The following is a 6,812-nucleotide window of genomic DNA, read 5'->3' as shown; positions in this document are numbered from 1 at the left end:
CACACACACACACACACACACACACACACACACACACACACACACACACACACACACACATACAAAGATAGGCCTATGCTGTATATATAGCTGATGAGTAATCCTGATGCTGATGTTATTTCCGTTTCATTAACCTGTAATAAATTAAACACTGAATGAAAATGAGCAACAGGGACTTTTCCAACTCTCCAGTGCCCTACTTGCATAGAGTACACACACGCTAATTTAGGCGGGACAGCTGGATGTCACTAAACAATAATCACTCGTGTTTGACAATTTTAGACAAAGTACAATAAAACGCGCATTTAATTGAGTTCTAAATTAGACTAATCTTTCTTTCCTCTATTTAGATGAAAGTAGAGAAGAGATGTTTTTATGTTAAAGAGAATTAGAAAAAAATGTGTGAAACAGCTTTTTTAACAGGGATTTCATCGCCTGGGTAATTGTTGATAACGTCAGATTCTGCATACGTATCTAAAAATACAGAAACAATGTAACAAAAAAGTATAACTCGACAAAAACAATTTAAAAAACGAGAAATTTTTTTAATGTTGTTATCAGATCTTTTATGATTTCCACGATATTTGCAGCTTCCTCTCCAACTTCATTCATTTAAAGTCCTTATTTGCATTAAAAGCTGCGCTACAATCGACTTTGAACAGGCGACGTTGATTCGGGTGCACGTCAGGTAGGATGAGGGGCCCCCTGCACTTTGCATTCAATTAACGAAACGTGACAAGAAGAAGACGAATATTTCGAAGTGAGTGTGGTGGGGATAGATCGTTCTTTGGACTCCGTAGTCAGTGTGTGTAATTAAAAAAATAAAGACCTGCTTTATGGACAATGTCCAACGCAGAGCCCGTATATTTGTTCTGGATGACGCCACTCCGCCTACCTTTCTAACTGTAGGATTTCATACTTTACTGACTAGGGCATTAGGCAACATGTTGATTAATTTCGCCTCTTTTACTTTTTCTGGTTTTATTTACATTTAGTGTTTCGACTGTTTGACCCTCACTGAACTGCCTTAATAATGTATCTACCCGCATCATTTTTATTTTATTTTAATATAGCCTATGTTTATTTATTTATTGGTTTAGTTTTGGGCATCTGTTTCACTGAATGAGGTGCGAGGCCAAAATGTTCAGTGCTTTGTGTCGCAATATATCAAAACACAAAATATTAAATACACTGTCCTAAACACACTGTCCTAAACACTTATACACATATTACAACATATTAATTGCGCGAAATTTCACAATACTACTGCTACTACTACTAATAATAATAATAAATTTGCGGATATTTAGGAGATACAGAATTTACAAGATATTATTTTCCTGGCGTGGGTCCTGTAAATGAAAATCTGGTTAGTTAATCGATGGAGGACAAACAACACATGCTTTTAGTGAACTATAAGTTTCATTCATTCTCTGTGGGGGTTTTTTTGTTTGTTTTTTTGTTTGTTTTTTGCTTTTACAACTGCCGTTTCACACCCTAACATTATTTTTTCTATTTTTTTTCTTACCGCAGTTTAGAGTAACTACATTTTTCGAACAAGATTACTAAAAATACACAGCCTTATATTAATTTTACTAAAACATACGCACTACCAAAGGTAACGACCATGACCACTGTAAGCTGCCGTTTAGAACGAACATCGGTATTTGGCACTCTGCGATGAGAAGGTGTTAAAGAAGCCTATTCTGCATGCCAGACATTATCACGTGTGTCCTAGACGTCCACAGGGGCTACAGTAACTACCGTTTAATATACACACATTGTACAAAGTAAAAAAATCTCAAAGCATATTGTGTTCCATACGGTTAAATGGTGAGCAGTGGGCATCATTTTCACTGGATATATTTATTTGATACATTAATTAAAATACACCAGTCCTTTGTGGTTTCTGCCATCAAGGATGTTTTGCCTCATTTAAAGACTTGCATCAGCTTGCTCTACATTTGTTTTGCACAAAAGTACTTCATGCAAATTTAGTTTGGTTACCACTGAACCTGGTCAATTCACCAGCTAAGTAACTGATCTGTACACATCATAATCACAAACCATCCAAAACTGATCAGAATAGTTTTTTCAAAGCAGGCCTGTCAACATAATGGTAACTACATTTACACATCTTATATTTATAATATAGCTATTTCTCGGGACTGTACTATTGCATTGCAAAGCTAGTCACGATTTATGCCTCATATATGAGGCTACAGATCCTTTTGAAGAGCAGCTTTCACAAAAAGATCAGCCAATCAGTAAACCACACCTCTGGTGCAGTTTCCTCACTTGCTGCCTATAATGCCTTCTGTCTTCTCCTACAACAGCTGCAGATGTATTGAACCTCAGCTGATTAAGGCAGCAGGCCAAGGTTAGAAACAAGAGAGTGGTGGTGGATTTGTTTGTGTGATACTTTCATGATTTGGCTGTTGTTTAGTCCAGGGATTTTTTCCATGCTTCTACAGAAGGACCAGCTTTTGTCCTTGTGAATTTCAATATTGTTTGAGGCAATGAAGTGGGGGCATCATAAGTTGCTTATTTTGATATGAATATGTATGCTTTTGCAAAATGACTTACAGATCTACATTTTTTGACAGTGTATGCTTTAGTTTGGAAAGTATTCAGGAAATATAAGGGATATTTGCTATACTTTTATCATGTGAAAGCAACACAAATGCTCACAATGTAAAGTATTTTGAAGATGTGAACCACGCATTATTGTCACTTTCCTTAAACAAGGCTTTTCTAATCAATGCCCGTCGGCTAATCTAAATGTCAAAATTGGATACATTTTAAGTTACTACAGTGAGACCATTAAAAAGAAAAATCTGGTCATGTTTTCACTGAAGGCACATAGTGAGATGTTCTCATAATAAGTGAATGCTCAATGAAAGTGATTAGACACATTCTGTATATTTATTAGACAATAACTTGTCACCTCATACTGTTTTTAAAATATAGTAGCAGAATGGGTTGAAATTACTCCTCACTATTTAAAAAGACATCCATCAGTTGGAAAAAAAAAGCATATTTCATAAGTTGCTACTTCCACTGTGTGACTATACTATGAGACTGCTGCTAATATTATTACTACCACTGATTATTGGTAATTGATAATTTTTTCATCCATTAAAAACGATCTAATAAACCATTCTTGATTGTTCTTTTAGGGTCCAAAAGAGGGCTGGAACTTATTGCAGGTAGATCAAAGACCTGCAGTCAGTTTTTTTTTTTCACTATATATTCTCATCTGTGTTAGTAAGATTTGTTATTTCGTTCTTTTCCATGGAAAATCCAAATTTGTTTTGGACATCAGGTGTGGAATTAAAAGTTTAGAATTCCTTATTTTTCTTATGACATTCACTTACATGGTGTTTATTAGGCCTTATTTGATGTGGCTTCAGTGTAAAAACATCCAGCCCATCCTGTAGGATTACTTAATTATACTCAGAAGACCAAGTTTAAAGAGACTCAAGGTCAAACGCTAGCTTTTCCTTTCTGAGGGCCATTGACTGTTGTCTTGAGGGTAATGAGCACATGCAAACACGATCTTTTTATGCTGTTTTATTTCATAGTTTTATCTTTGAAGGTGTTTTAACATCCTAGAGAGACTCAAACTACAAGTTCATTTTAATTGTAACTCCTGTGTAAGAAGCAACTGCAAAGGTGTCAAACACTGGGAGCAGGCGCCATTTGTCCATTTTGGCCTAATAGATGAATTTCCAAAATTATGCCTTCTATTTCTATATTTTTGCTCATAAAGAGGTAAAATAATATTGTTTTTGCTTACAAAAACTATGTGTGAAGGATTTGTGTCTCTGTAGAGCCATTACAATCTGTAAATTACATAAATTATAACAAAACAAACGGAGAATGTGAATCTGCAAAGTTATATTTTTAAAATCACCCTAACTTTTTAAAAGATGTCTCAGTAAATGCTTTACACATTAAATAAGAAGGTTAATTTAATTTAAGTGCTCCGTGACATGATTTTTTTCAAGGGAGTGCGGTAAGGAATGTCTTTCTTTGGACCTCTTTGTTCAACTTTTTAGTGCAAAACAAGTGTATTGTCTCCAGTACAGTATTAAGCATTTACTGGTCCAGCTCACTCTACATCAAATTGGGCTGGATGTGGCCCAAACTGACCCTTTAGGAGGAGGATCTGTTCCCACCCTCTCTTCAAGCTGCCGGGGAAGCTGCTTATCACGAGTATCTTGGTTTACATTGCCCGCGTTAAACCCATTTTTAAGCAAAGACGTTAGATCCAAGGATTTCTCCAAAGGACACATGATGTTCCGAAATTTTTCCTCGCTAATCCAACAGAAGATGGTTTCGATCAGACGGATGTAGGCACATCGAGGACTGATTCCTAGAAGGGAATTTACACCTGGGAACCAACACGAGAAAGAAATGAAACAGTCCGAGTGCAGGAGTTGTCACTGCATGGGAGATACGAGAGGAGGCCGGTGCAGTCAGAGCCATATCAGAGGGCCGGGAGACTGCACCGGAGAGTAGGCCACAGTGTAAACGGCAGTTGAAGTTGAGTAAGTTGAAGTCACGGCGTAATTATAGTACGAGAATGTATAAAACGATCTCCACATCAGACAAGGGTTTCTAGATTAGCGGTCAAATGACTGGATTTGATAGTTTATTTCAATGCAATTGAATGGCATTTCTACTCTTCGCTTTTCCCAATTTTCATTGCAAAATTAAAATAAATTCCAACAATGACTTTAGGCGCAAATATTCCATCTTTGTCAGCAGCTTACTGGACTGCAACTACTCGAGTACTATATGATGTGTATCGCTTCGTTATTGTGAAGTCTTTTCTGTACACTGTTCTGGCTGAAGGACTCGTATATGCTGTGCAGCTGCATGTGATTAACACACATCTTGGCAAAGATTTGTGTTAAGAGTGGCGTGATGATGAACGTTCTCCACCCATGAGGTTTTGTTCAACTTGTGAAATTTAACTTGGAATTTTTTACTTTTAATATGTGTTCAGGATTCTGTTAGATACAAACAAAACACAACTATACGTGACGCACACGAGTAAAGCGCTACGTCACTATAAACGTATAATATTTTTTTTTACTGTTTTTATCTTTTAAAGATAGATTTTAAATCTGCGGAGTACCTGCTAAAAGACTGACCTTTATTAACCATCCGATCTGGATGTTATTAAGACTCATATCAGTATATCTCAAATACAATGGAATATTATCCAATATGATGATTAATCAGTTATTGTACTAAATGAAAACAAAAAGACACCTATTCTAATTGTTGATCTTGTAATTACCAACTTTGCAAAGTGCAAAAAGCTATGTGACTTCATGATTACCAATAATGGGCTGTCCTGTTACTATTAAACGTTCAGCTGCAGGGAATATTGTGTAGTCTTCACAATGAGAAACTAATGATAACCAAAATATCCAGAGTTGAAATTAGCCAAATCAATATATATATATTTGAAATGTATTGATATTCCAGGAATTAAAAGGACAAAAGCAATGAAAATTGTGCAGATAAAATAGGGAATCTTTGTTAGATGTGTGTGTGTGTGGAATGGTGACATATTGAAATATGTCTCAGTATACTCATGTTTTTAAATTAATTCTATTTCAGTACATTGTGAAGAAAACATCATTTTAAAACAACGAAACAGTGTGCTATCTTTTTGTTTTCAGGTGAAAATCTGGTTAAAGAACAGCAGAATGAAGAGAAGAATCAGGAGACTGTGACTACCTGTTCTGAACTGGTGAGGAAGAAGAACTAAAAGACAATCATCTGCAACCTTTGGACACCTATGAGCAGGTGGTAAGAGACAGGGTAATACACAAACCCAGCTAAAGGAAGACCCAGAGCTCATGGTGTTTTTCTCTTGTACCAAAACAGATTTTATTATGTTTGCCATTGAGAAAACCTTTTGGAATGCTTCTCTTAACTTCAGCTTCAAGTCATGTGGTTTCACTGCAAAGCCATTAATGCTCTCTCTGCCTCAGGCCATGTCCTTTGAACACAAGGCCATGTGAGCAAGCATGAAGTTTTATCCATTTTCATTTGAAACAAGCAAAACAAAACAAAATATATGTTTTGAGTTTTCTGTTAATATCTTTTTAAAAATATGTATATTGGATTTTGATGTTATTTTCTTTAAGTTGCTGTTTATCATGATGTTAATGTGTATGCATTCATAAAAAAATGTCCCGCTTAATGCTAATAACTTCAGTTTAGTAGTCAGTACCTCAGTATACTGAAGCTGAATATAAAACCAAATGAATATGAGTCTAAACAATCATCTTTGCATAACGTTTGATGTTTGCCTCTTTGCTATTTCTCCTCTAATCAGCAAAATCAACAGAAGTGCAGTTATATTCCTGGATTTCCTTTATGTACTCGTTTAAGGATGATGAATATGAGGACTATGAGGAAACTGTTGTTGATTAAACATTAAAAAGATTATCATTACCACTGACACATTGTCTAATGTCTAATTCCTCTTTTTTGTCTCGTTTAATGTCGCATATATATTCTTAAATGTAAAATGTAATGAAATAATATTAAATACCCTTGTGACAGGACTGTTTATAGTAACACAGACTTGTTTCTTTTGAAATGGGTTTAGTGGGAGTTGTGACAACCTAGATGTTGATTTGTGACAGTTTAATGACTTAATTTTATAGCTTTAAAGTTTCCAACATCTGTTGTTTATGGGAGACCTGGCCAAGGATGAACAATATTACAAGGTTACAAAATGTGTAAAACAGTTTTAAGTATATTTAAATATTCTGTAAATGTTA

General features: G+C 35.4%; 1 long non-coding RNA gene across 1 annotated transcript; it reads left to right on the top strand.

Annotated features, from left to right (window-relative positions):
* Nucleotides 1–4,100: 4,100 nt before the first annotated feature.
* On the top strand, nucleotides 4,101–6,487 carry LOC121814544. Its single transcript, XR_006054420.1, has 2 exons — nucleotides 4,101–4,553; nucleotides 5,700–6,487. It is a non-coding gene; the product is annotated as an uncharacterized LOC121814544 (long non-coding RNA).
* The last annotated feature ends 325 nt before the right edge of the window (nucleotides 6,488–6,812 follow it).

The sequence above is a fragment of the Haplochromis burtoni genome, unplaced genomic scaffold, assembly GCF_018398535.1.
Source record: "Haplochromis burtoni strain Fernald_Lab_line unplaced genomic scaffold, NCSU_Asbu1 Contig_57, whole genome shotgun sequence".
Lineage (NCBI taxonomy): Eukaryota > Metazoa > Chordata > Actinopteri > Cichliformes > Cichlidae > Haplochromis > Haplochromis burtoni.
This window is presented reverse-complemented; position numbering and strand designations above follow the sequence as displayed.